The following is a 13,832-nucleotide window of genomic DNA, read 5'->3' on the forward strand; positions in this document are numbered from 1 at the left end:
TAGTCATGGAGTTTCATTTTTTCTTAAAAACTCTTCCGCCTCTTCTTCCGTCACAGCTCTCTTTATTGGTGTTGGATTATTTTTAGTTTTTCTTAACTCTTCGGGCGTAAAACATCTTCCCGAACGAGTCAAGCCTTGCACCTCACACACTTCTTCCTTGACTTCTTTTCCTTTGTACATTACAGTCACCCGTTCGTAGTTCCATGGGATGGCTTTGTTGTTGATGACCGGCAGCTGGATTACAGGTGCGATAATAACCCGATCTGTACGGGCTCCTTCCACGAATACAATGGGTTTGTTAGCAACCCCTGGTACTATCACTTTCGGCCTTTCTTGTTTTGCGGCAACTTTGCTCGATGATCCCTCCTTGATTATCATAGATGGTCCATCACCATTTCTGTTCTGCTTAGGTACCGGCTTCTCCTCTGTTAACTGCTTATCTGGCTTGGCTTCATGAGACTTGATCATCATGACAGTTTGTGACGGCTTCTTTCTATCCCCATCAGCTTGTATGATTTCTATCATATTAGCCTCTTGATGGGCTGGCATTGGATTTCTATTGATATTTGGGGCTTCGGGGGTTTGAACCTCGATTTTATTAGTATCAATCAGTTCTTGTATTGCATTTTTCAAATGCCAGCATTTCTCCGTGTCATGGCCTGGTGCACCGGAGCAATACTCACAGCTAATGGTGTAATCCAGATTCTTTGGAGGAGGATTGGGTAGCTTGGATTGTATTAGTCTCAGCATGTCCAGCTGTCTCAGCCTGTGGAACAGACTAGTCTAAGACTCTCCCAATGGAGTGTAAGTTTTCTTTTTCTGTTCTCTTTCCCCCCTGAATGCTGGCCTCGGCCTAAAACCTGGTCCGAGATAGGCTCGTGGGTAAGTACTTGGTATGACAGGAGCACGCCAATTGGCGTGAACAGGTGGCTGATTGTATGCTTGAGCATGGTTAATGGAGAAATGAGACTCCGAAGGGTGATAGTAGTGTTGGGATAAATCATGGTGGTAATTTGATTGGCGAGGTCGTTGTTGATTATAGTAAGGCGGTGAACCTCTTGGTCCCGACCAAATTCCTGAATCAACTACCGCTGCTTCCTCCCTCTTCTTTCTTCCGATTCCTCCTACCCCGCCTTGAATAGCTTGAGTAGTCGCCTTAATTGCTGAATAGCTCATGATTTTATTTGTCTTGAGGCCTTCTTCCACCATACCTCCCATCTTCACCACTTCGTTGAATGATTTTCCAACCGCTGAAACCAGATGGGCATAGTAAGTTGGCTCCAAGGCTTGGAGGAAGTAGTCTACCATTTCGCTCTCCTTCATAGGAGGATCCACTCTTGCTGCCTGTTCTCTCCACCGAAAACCATACTCTCTGAAACTTTCATTGTGTTTCTTCTCAAATTTTGTCAAAGATAATCGATCTGGGATGATTTCCAGATTGTATTGGAAATGGTATGCGAATGCCTGTGCCAGGTCATCCCAGGTGTACCATCTCCCATGGTCCTGGCGTGTATACCACTCCAAAGCTGATCCGCTTAAACTTTGACTGAAGTAAGCCATCAATAATTCATCCTTTCCCCCAGCTCCTCGCATCTTGCTACAGAAACCCCTTAAGTGGGCTACTGGGTCGTCGTGCCCGTTGTATAGGTCAAATTTGGGCATCTTGAAGCCAACTGGTAATTGTACATTGGGGAATAAGCACAAATCTTTGTATGCTACACTGACTTGCCCACCTAATCCTCGCATGTCTCTGAACGATTGTTCTAGACTCTTGACCTTCCTGAACATCTCTTCTTGTTCAGCATTTTTGGCTGGCTTGTCAATTTCGGTTGGGAGATCAAAACGAGGAGCAGTTGAATGGATTTCGGAGGCTTTGAGGGTGGGCTCCGGGGGGTAATATTGGTTGTCCTGGGCCTGGAATGTAGGCTCACTAGGAGATTTGTGAAATGTAGCAGGGGGGTGCTATGAAAACAGGAGTCATAGGTGGAGGAAAGTATGGAACTGGTTTCGGAGGTGGAGACTGTGGTGTCTGAGATGTGGTGCCTCGGTAATGCTGGTAAATGGGGAAGTTTGGGGATAATTCAGTGGTAATATTATCCTGAGTTTGGGTCATTGATGGAGCAAGGTTATTTGGGTAAGATGGGGGTAACTGTCCTGTAGACCAGGCTTGGTACATCTCAGCCATTTGCTGCTTGAGTTTAAACATCTCTTCTTTCATTTTCCCGACATCCATCTCCTCTAGCTCCATACCTGTGTCAACATCTGGGATAGACATACTTTCGGGTATTGGTCCTTTTGATCTTGTGTGATAGTGATAATATGCCAGTATACTCTTTAGAGAAACTAACTGCTTGAATTCTGGAAATGAACAAACTTGTTAGTTTTGAGAGTTTAACACATATATAATCACACGTTGAGATGCAATGCTCCTAGACAAATAATCCCTTTCTATTATGCATTTGCTCGGCTGCTTGTGTCGTCCCAGCTTTCTTGAAATTTTTATTGTTATTCACTTTTATTTATTATATATGTCTTTTATCGTGGTGGTCGAATCTTGTAGAGATTGCCTACGTATCATGCCATTACATGAATCAGACCTTGCGTAGTTCGGGCTAAAGGCAATCACTTTTATTCATTTATACAAAGATGGAATTACATTTGCAAACTTTTAAGAAAATGTCTTGAAACACACACACTTATATCAAAATAAAAGATACAATTCTTAACATCTCACAACGTGCCCCACTTTCCACTTTTGTTGTCAAATATTGGATTATCTGCTCAATGTGGGGCTTGACCTGGATGGCCTCCCAGCGTACGATACATCCTTTCCAACTCCATTGCTAGATGACGAGCAAAAGTGGGCGCATGCTCTGTAAACCTTTCATAATCCATTCCTTGGCAGTTTACATAACTTTGAGATGTGAAGACTGCCAGGTCGTGGATTTGTGCCCTGAAACCTTGGAGACGTTGGTCTTGGTCTTGCAATTGCTGCTGACGAGTGGTGGCTATATCTCTGACACGGTTTTCACGATCTAGAGCTGCTTCTAATAGAGCTCGGAGTCTGGCCTGCTCTAATCTTGCTTGCGCTCTTTCCCTGTCGAGGTCTGCTTGTTGATGTTCTCTGTTGCATATTCTTGCCTCTTCTAGTTGCGCACAAAGTTGGTCTTCTGATCGCATCCAATGGTCTTTTTCCTTCTTGAATTGTGCCCTGTCTTTTTCGGATTGCCTATCTTGGCGTTCCTTATTAGATCTGGCTTCTTCGTTTAATTGCTGGATCCTTTCTTTTGCTTTGCTCAATGCCCTTTCGTTTTCCGCAAGAATGGAATCATAATCTTGCATTCTTTCAAAGATATTGGCGATGGTTTTTTTATCCTTCCAGCTCCTCTTTGGCGTTTCAGAAACTCTTTTCATTTTTTGGAATCGAGCATGAAGATTTTCATTCTCACAAGCTAGACTCTTCTTCTCGCCTTCGGCTTCTTGTGCTTGCAAATCTTTCTCCAAACTGAGGCTTCTCAGATTTTCTTTTAGGGCATGGATAGTTGCTTTGTACCCTTTTTCCTTTTCTCCCCAGATCAACCGCTCTTGGATTTTATCATTGAAGTTTTGAACATGGGGTCTTTTTGTTGGCCTTCTTAGCTCAGGCTCTGGTACATCATCCACGCGAGACCGTTTTTCAAACCACCTTGCATATCCAGGATTTATCTCACCCTTTGTAGTGTCTGGGACTTGAGTATCACTTTTCAAGTATCGACATCCATTCCACATCTGCTGAAGTAGAGCCTCGGGAATAGTGGCTTCTGGGTGTAATTCGATTACTTGCATACTCAAATCTTCATCATCAGGAACTACTTGATATCTCCCTAGTTGCCTTAGGACTCTTAGTGGCGCATACGGCTGAATGCTTCTCAATCCCAATAGTAGTAGATAACTATTTGAGGTTGACATGTGTATTACTTCCCTCATCGGGAGCCATCCCAAAGTCCATTCAATCTGATTTGCCGTTAAAGCCTTTAGATGAGATACCCATGCTTCTATCCCTTCTGGAGCCTGATAATTTTTTGTTCTTTCCTCATAGCTCTCGATGCAATTATCATTGTTTGACCCATACTGTATGATCTTGGGCTGTTGTTGGAGATGTTCCATCACCCACATTTGCAACAAAATTTTGCATCCTTCGAAGACTTTTGCTCCTGATTTACATAAAGTCAAAGCCCGATAAATATCTGATAGAATGATGGGGATAAGGGTGTGATTTTCTTTGGTGGTGAGGATTTGCACAACTTTCGCGGTGCGAATATCAATTGTTCGCTCTTTGTTTGGGAAGACCATGACTCCTAGAAAAGCCACCATGAAGGCAAAGCGACGGTGAATCTGCCAAGTGTCTTTGTTTTGCTTGTTAGTAAGGCCTTTCTCATGAATTTCGAACCCATCTGACTTTCCGAACCTTGAATACAAAAAGTTGAAGGAACAACATCCATTGATGACATTGTTTTTCCTGATTTGACTGCTGATGTTCAGAAGACCGAAGAATCGATGTACCGAAGGAGCCTTTGTGAATATCAAGCTTTGATTTCTTAGACTTCCGTCAAAACCAGCATATCCAGCTATCTCCTCTAATGTAGGAGTAAGCTCGAAGTCAGAGAAACGAAAGACATTGTGAACAGGGTCCCAAAAAGTTACTAACGCCGCAATCAGATCATCACGGGGTTTAACTTTCATAATGTCCGTGAGATTTCCCAAATGCTTGACGACCCATTTTTGACCATCTTCGCCTAAATCATACCACCACATTTGAAGCTGAAATAGAAATTCTTCTGTACTCGTGGATGAGGGGCTTTGTGTGGTGCTCATTTTGTATCTGAAATTTAATTTTAATAAAGTCAAACTTCATTTTGAAAATTTATACTAAAAAAATCATTTTCAAAAATTTTTTATTTATTAAATAACTTTATTTCAAGATTTAAAACTATTTTTCTTTTTTCGAAATTTTTAAAACAACCCATTTTATTCCTTTCTTCTCACCATGATTTCATTTAAGCTGGTCAACAAGCATGTTCGAGGCAAATGAATGCACAAGTAGCAAGTAGGATGCATCATGATGGTCTTTTTATTTCGGGTTCACCTGTCCTAGACAGACCCAACCCCTGTGTTGAGTCTCCAAGGCCAAATGTACATGATGCAAATATACGTTCCTACTAGGGATCCGGTACATGGCTGAGTTATTCTAAGTGAAAAACCTGAGGTTGATTGTTCTAAACCTGGCTTACCCAAACGGACAGTTTGAGCCGAAGCGGGGGCAACGTACCGGGAGCACGAAAGTCTACCCGGCCTAGTTACTTGTCCCAACTTCGTCTTATTTGGTATGACTTTAACAGAAAGGTGGGTCACGCGCACGTGTGCACCATAAATTTAGAAGACTCAGAAAGAGGGAGGTTTCGTAGCAATTGTATATGCATAATTCAAATAATATTAAAGCAGTAAAAATTTCATTTAGCATATTGAGCATATATCATGTAAAAATCAGATAATAAATAAAGCCAATTATAACAGTTATTTTAAGCTTGAATTCTTAAACCCTGAACCAGTGGTTCTGGGTTCGTTCCCCAGCAGAGTCGCCAGAGCTGTCGCACCTCCTTTTTACCGCGCCCGCGGGGCGCGTGGGGAGTTTTCTCCAATTGAAGGACAGTCGAAACGGGATTTATTTAATTATTTCAGAGTCGCCACCTGGGAATTTTAAGGCGTCCCAAGTCACCAATTTTAATCCCTGAATCGAGGAGAATATGACTCTGTTTATTATTCTGCGAACCAGAAATCCTGAGTAAGGAATTCTGTTAATCCGGAAGAAGGTGTTAGGCATTTCCGAATTCCGTGGTTCTAGCACGGTCGCTTAACTGTTTTTATTATTGGCTTAATTATCTTGATTTTACTAAATACGTTTTTATTGCATGATTTTACTACCGCTTTTTACTTATTGTTTACAATTATATGGACGAATTACGCGTACGTATATTCGTATTATATACTTTTTATAATTACCGGGGATCGTGCCACGCGTACGTGTACACAATAAAATTATCCATGTTATAGTTTTTATAAAATATATATTCGAAAATTAAAAATAAAATCAGGAACATCATCACCCTTTTTATTTAGATAATGAACTGCACACCTCGGGTTATATGAAATTATTTTGACATCCGCGGAGAAATCATTTTTATTAAAATATTCGCTCGAAATTGCGCGTACGCATAATCCGAATTTGTTTTTTTTTTCTTTTATATAATCAGGGTGCGCGAACGCTTCCCTGATTGCGCAAAATCTTTGTTAATAGTATTATGGCCTTTTTCCCCAAATTGTTTATTATATCATGAGAAATCTCCATTTAAGATACCCTTGAATTCTTGAAAAGAACTTGCAATTTATTAAATGTTACCCGTCGATTATAATTTCCGGATATAAATTATATTCAGCCAGACTATTCAAATTCAAAGAAAAGCGTAAAAATATGATTAACACTATTTTCGGCAAATACAACATATATATCTATATGCCCAATAATGAATTGTATATGAAACTAAAAATGATTTATAAAGGGAAGAATATTTTTCAAGAACTTTTATTATTTCTATTTAGTGCAAGTCCTATTTCTAATTGTCGTTGATATAAAGTGTTGCAATTTGTATATCTCATCTTATTCTCATATACTTGCTTTTAATCTAATAGGCCTAATTATTTATTTAGGATGGTAAATAGGCATCAAATTGATAAGAGAGGGAATTATTATACAAATTGATTAACAACATTGCCTTACATGCCACATATTTGTATGTCTTGAAACATTCGTAGCACTTTAACATCATAATGAGCCATAACAACTCAACTTACCATCCACTAATGGTTCTATAGATACCTGTTATAATGCCACATAAGAACGTACAACTTATATCATTCCTTCCACAACTAAATCAGATATCAGAATAAACTAGCAATATGGTTTTGACATTTTCACGCTATTCTTTATTCAACTAACAACGTCACAAGGCCTAGTTAATGGCCAATCTTTATGTCATGTTTCCTACCTTGACAGTTCAAACATGACTAAACTAATGAGATGAAGGGCTAACATTATTACAAAGCTTTATACGAATTTCAAAGTAAGACAATTAACTCATAGCTATCAAATTGAATTCACTACTAATTAACTAACATGAAACAAAAATGAAATTTAAACTGATGAACTTGGACAAATGGAAAACAGAATTGCAATTCAAGCTTCATTGATTAGTCATGTTGAATCTCTTTCCAACATAAAATTTAAAAGACATGTACCTGAAAATGAAGGTAGAAGGAGTAAATTTCAGCAGTAGCAGCAATAACAAAATCAGTAGAATGTACCGATAACACAGCAAGTCTGAACAAGACCCGTTAACCCAGATGAACAGTGACAGAAACTTGAGGGAAAGATTTCAGATTCAAACTGAATAATATTCACACAAAAATAATTGCACAAACAACGGACTGATTCTAGGAGGATAACATTTTTTCAGATTTCAATTTCTTCCTGTTTCGGATTCCTGTTTCTGACTATATTTTCTTTTTTCTGTTTCTGTTTTCTTCTTCCTATTTTTTAAAACTCTCCTCTTAAAATCTGATTTTTCTTCTCCTTTCTTTCTTTCTGTCTTTCTCTCCTTTCTTTCTCTCTCAAAGACTGATCTTTTTCTCTTTTAAAATCTGCCTGAAAGCTCTCTTTTTTCCTTGTTTTTCTTTCTTCAAAGAGCTCCCTTAAATCAGTCCCAATCCCCCTCTATTTATACAGGGCTGTCCTGTACCCTTCTAGTGCTGCCTGGACCCTTTTTCTCCTTTTAAAATCAGAAAGTTTTCCATTAAAACTGCTTTTGAATACTTTAAATCTAAGTGCTCTTATCCTGATTTTTCAGCAGCCCCATTATCCCTTGTTCCTCATTATTACTTAAATTATAGCCACTATCATTCCATTATAAGCACACTATCACATTACCCTACTGTTTCAATCCAAAATAAACCTGAAATACTACTGTATTTACAGCCTTTAAACTAAAGTCAGAATCTGTTACAAAACAGATTTTAAAGTCTGTTTTAACAGTTATAACCATTCCTAGGATTAACCTCCTAATACAATTGTATTTAACCAACCTTTGTAAATTCGAATTCAAAACTAACATCACAACAATATTATACTGAATTCAGCCTAATAGTTCAACTGAATTTCAACATTGGATGAAAAATTAAACAAACACAGGAGCATTGTCAATATACTGACAATGCCCTGTTCAAAAAACAATATATACACATCATACATTTTAATTTACTGATTTGTAAACAAACATGATTTAATTGACGAGTATTAATCAGTTGACTATTTACAACATTTGTCCATAATCAGTCTAAAATAATAGAAGCAGACTATTTCAATCAGCATTATCATAAATGAGAATTCATATTATAACTAATCGACGAACTTAATCGAGTCGATTACTTACATTGTAAATAATCACAACCAACAGAAATAGTTTCATATTTGATCATATAGACGGGCATGAGACAAAGATGACAGAATTAATCAAATAAAATCATGAAAAATTAACAAGCTATTAAGACAAACAACAATACACGTAGAATACACAAAAGAAATAGAAAAATACCTCTGAATCTTCAAACTTCATACGGACTCGAACTCAACTTGGATTCGGACTTTGTTTGAAATCAAACAGACCTTAGTCGAAGTATTTTCCACTGAAAATACTTCGACTAAGGTCGATTAAACCTCAATATTTATTTAATTTGGGCAGAATCCAAAAGTCTGGTATTTCTAGGTTTTTTGAAGATTCGATTTGGGACTTAACCATTTTTGGTCAGATTCGAGGGGGACCAAATACGACACAAGGGTGAGGGTAACCTAGGGGTCATTTGGTGTCAATTTAGAACAGATCTGAGTTTGTTCTTGTTTGGTCCGAATCTTCAAAAGAAGATTCGAGAAGCTCGGAAGTGATTCGAGCCAAACAAGCAACAGATCCATACCTAGGGTGGTTAGGGGAAGCTATGGTGTTATTTTGGAAGCCATTGGAAAGGTTGGAGTTTTCAGACCCACCTTCGATTTAGTATTCGAAGAGTTGGGGTCTGATTCGAAGAAAACTAAGGTCAGATCTGTGTAGAAGATGTTCAGGGGGTTCTAGGGTGTTATTTTGGTGACCGGCGGCGTTGATGCCGCCGGGTTTCAGGCGGTGGGATCCTAGGGCGGCTAGGGTTAGGGGTGAGTTTCGGAAGGGATGATGAACAGGGAAGGAGGGGGGTGTTTGGCTAGGGGCCAGGGTAGGGATTTGGGATTTATATAGGGGGAAGGTGAATTGATGCTAACCGTTAGATCAAGTAGAATGAAGGGCCAAGATCAGTTCATTAAACCAAACGATGTCGTTTGGTTTAATGCCAGGGTCGGCTGAGTCGGGTCAATGGGTCGGGTTACGGGTTACGGGTAAGGGGGTGAGATCTTAACCGTTGGTTGGATTTGATCCAACGGTCCTTGAGAAGCTACGACCAAACGCTGTCGTTTTGGCTCATCTGGATTGGACCGGACTTAGGGCTGCCTGGATTGGGCTAAGGGGGGTAATTTGGTTTTGGTCCTGGATTTTAATCCAGGTCCGATTTTCACATTCTATTTTATTTTATTTTATTTTTTATTTCAATTTTCTAATTTAAATTCCTAAATTTAATTATAAAATAATTTTAACTTCTAGACAATATTAATCACTTTATAACAACTGTTCAACATACAGACAAAATATTAATCACATAGTGGAATATTTAAAATAGAACAAAAATGCATATTTTTGTGTTTTTATTTTGAATTAATGCATAATTAAATCCTAGATATGCATGCAACATGTATTTTATTTTATTTTTCATTTTATTATGACAACGTAAATATTTACGGACATAAAACAAATATTTAACAAACACCACGCAAATTCACAAATTGCATACTAACAGAAATTTATTTTATTTTTGATTTATTTTTGGAGTAGTTTTCGTAAGGCAAAAATCACGTGCTCACAATTGCAGTCAGTCCTTTCTCCTTCTTTATCTTCCTTTTAGTGTATTTTGGCTACTCTCACACTATGTTAGTCTTGCTATATTTTAGAACAGTTGTAGTATTTGCTCATGACTTAGTGACACCCATGGTCGGGCTTTTATTTCCACATTTTAGTTTTTGAATTAACCTTTTTTACAAAATTTCAGTATGGAAAAGGCTATTATCTATCTTTTAATGAAATATCGAATTGTTTGGGAGTGTGTCAGGTTTCTTAGTTCCATAATAGGCACCATCACGACTGGGTTAGTTTTGGGTTATGACACCCTTCTTCCCCTGTTCTATTCTTCTCCCCCATTAATTTTGTTCCCTTTACCTCCCCCAATTTCCCTTTAATTTCTCTTCTTTTTTTTCACAATTAGACTTTTTTTCTTAGGATGAAAATCTTGTACAACTTTTTATTTTTTCAAGGATTATGATTTTGTTTGGTCTCAGTGGTTAAAGGTGAAAAAGTGATGATTATCATTCGTGGTTTTTGATGAGGTCAGTGATAGCTTTTTTTCTAAGGCAGGTTGATGGTGCTTCTCTTAGTTACAAATAGGTGATATGGATGTTGGAGTTTTGAGAGTTGAATTATACCAGAATTTTCATATATCTAATGCAACTCCCTCATTTCATCTGTCCCCTTATCTTAGATCATTCACGATCCTAGCAGGTATAACAGAAAGAAATAGAAAAAAAATTAAAACATTTAAGAAATTGATATTTTTTATTGATTTGGGAGTTATAGAGTGGAGTAGGAAGGAGTTCATAGTTGATTCGAAGGATTTTAGAGTGGGTGAGATTCTTACCGTGAGAATGATGTCTATGGTGGATGAAACAGAGGGTGATGGTGATGCTGCCATGGTGTAGAAGAAGAGATAGATGGAACGAATTATAGTTGGTTTATTCTGTCTTGGGGCTTGGGAAGAGTGGATAAATAAGTGGGTGGGGGCTGGTAAAACAATATTAAAAGGGGGTTGTTTAATGTAACACGTGTCAAGCTCTAAAATTTTCGGACAAAAAATTGGTCTTTAAAAGATCCGTTAGTATTAAAGGGTAGTAATATGCCACTCGATTAACGGCATGGGGACTAGTTAGCTACTTTACAAATGAAGGGTACCAATGAGCCATTTCGCTTACCATAAGGGTAGTATTGAGCCTTTTTCCTTCTTGAAAATATATACTCCTATTTTCTTTCTCTGATCAATCAAGTAAGTGTTTCTTTTTATTACTTACACCAAAAAGAATTCGAAATTGGCGCTTGACGTCCCCAACTTTTAATGCTTTATCTCTAAGAGGTTGTTTAGTAGGATGCATTAGATAAATAATGTATGCATTAGCTTTGTGTATTAATAATACCTTGTTTGGTACGTTTTTTGAATCTATGCATTAGTTATACACCATATTTTGTATTATCCTATACATAACTAATGCATAGAAAACCATGATATTAACAATGCAATAGGTTTTAATGCATGTGTTAGCTTAGTTAAAGACACAATTGTCCTTCAAAATTTATGCTTGATTAAGATACGCTATTATTTTAATACAAGTTTGACGTAAAGTTTGACACTGAAATTGCTCCTGCTATTTATATTTATACTCTACCAATTTCTTCATTGTAAATTTATAAATTTGTACTCTACTACTGCGTACTAGAATGCACTTATAATCAACTCATTTTTCTTTTAATTTTTTTAACTCAAACTTTCTCGGCCTAATAATCCAAGAAAGTGAGAAATAAAATTATATCCCCAGTAGATAAATAAATATTTAGCATATTTTCTTTTTTTATAAATAAATATTTAGTTCTATACTACAATATAGAAGGACAAATTAAATATATTTTTAAAAATCTTTTTCGCATAAAAACATTACTCAACAAATATTTCTTTTAAAAAGAAAAAGTGATGAATTGGTTATGAGGGTATTTTCGTAAACAAATAATTCTTTTAGAAATTGTGCAATGTTTTAATACATTAAACCAAACAATGGATAAGAAATATACCAGCATAACTAATACCAGCATTACTAATATATTTTATCACTATTATTTTTATGCACCCTACCAAACAACCCCTAAGTATACACTAATTAACACACCATATATAGGCTGTCCGGATAACTTTTGAGGAAAGCTTCTTTGCATATTTTATATGAAAAAAGAGTTCGGGAAGAAGTTCTAAACATGCTTGGATACATACCCTAATTTTGGGAGCTTCTATTTTGCAAACACTAACTTTTCTTAAAGAAGTTTCCAAACTAATAAGTTTTTCAAATATTGTAAAATCTCAAAAAATTATGCTTGCAAACTCAAATTCTACATAACGTGAAACATGTGTTACCAAAGAACTGTGTGCATTTAGGTCTTCTATGCACTTTTTAGAGGGTGTTTGGCTAAGCTTATAAGCTGGTCAAATTGGCTTATAAGCAATTTTTGGCTTATCTACGCGTTTGGTAAAATTAAAAGTGCTTATAAGTTAAGTGCTTATAAGCCAAAAGCCATAAGTTGGTCTCCCCCAACTTATCAAATTTCAGCTTATAAGCACTTTAGGTTTGACCAAGATATTTACTATTCTATCCCTAAAATACTTTTTTGCTTATTATTAATTTCAGTATTTTTATCCAAACACATAACTGCTTATTTTTCTAATCAGTTTCAATACTTAAAAGTGTTTTTTAACACCTAATGTTGATCAGCTATTCTAAATCAGCTAAGCCAAACAGGTTCTTAGTTTAAAAAAGAAGACACATCAAACTAGAGAACAGTTGTACATCGTGGGCTGCTATTCATCTCTTGTCATTTCATTAGTGACGTCTTATGTGCAGTCGTGCAGGTTGAGAGTGTTGATCCAATTAGTATATCGTCATCCATAACTTATTAGGAAATTGGCAACTAATTGTAATTAACTAAAACTCAATAACAATTGCATGTATCTTGTGTTAGGTGTGGCTCACTTGATAAAGTATAGGACTATTGATTGAAGAAGAGATGAAACAAAATGTTGGGGGGGGGGGGTATGAGATAGAGCTTTACTTATGGGTTCATTCAAATTCGTAGTTGTGATTCAGACTTTGTAGATGCAATGAAAAAATCACTAGATAATACGAATAATTGCTTTCGAACACGATAAATCAAATGAGTTGGGTAGAATTCCCCACTCGAACTTATAAAATTCAAACCAAAATTTGCCTTTGAATTTATGAAAGAACCATTTAATAATTAACGTCTCCTCTCATTACTTTAAGAAAAACGTTTACTCAATCAAAAATATTAGTTGAAAATAATGGTGAAGGAAGAGAAACACAATTTCTCAAAGTCGACGTAAAAAAAACGAGAGTAAACTGAAGTGCGCCTATCTTGTTATTGCGTATGTAAAATCATAGATTACGATATATTATTGATAATTATTTGGTCACTATCCGATAGAGCTAACCGCACTTCTTCTACTAGATAGCTTTCACAAGTTGCTCACTTGTATTCAAACTCTTCCACTAAATGTACACATGATGTAACGTGAATTCAATATATGAGAGACACATAAGTCGTACTCATCATACTTCTTGGTTTACTCGACACTAAGCCCCATATTTATATTTTTCATGTTCCAATTGGAAAAAATGGGCGTACGGAATATTAGATTCTCACATAGGTTGTGAACGGAAGACTTTGCATCCTTATATGGTATTGTGACAATTCCCACCTCATGAATTAATTTTTGAA

This window comes from Nicotiana sylvestris, chromosome 4 (assembly GCF_000393655.2).
Source record: "Nicotiana sylvestris chromosome 4, ASM39365v2, whole genome shotgun sequence".
NCBI classification, from domain to species: Eukaryota; Viridiplantae; Streptophyta; class Magnoliopsida; order Solanales; family Solanaceae; genus Nicotiana; species Nicotiana sylvestris.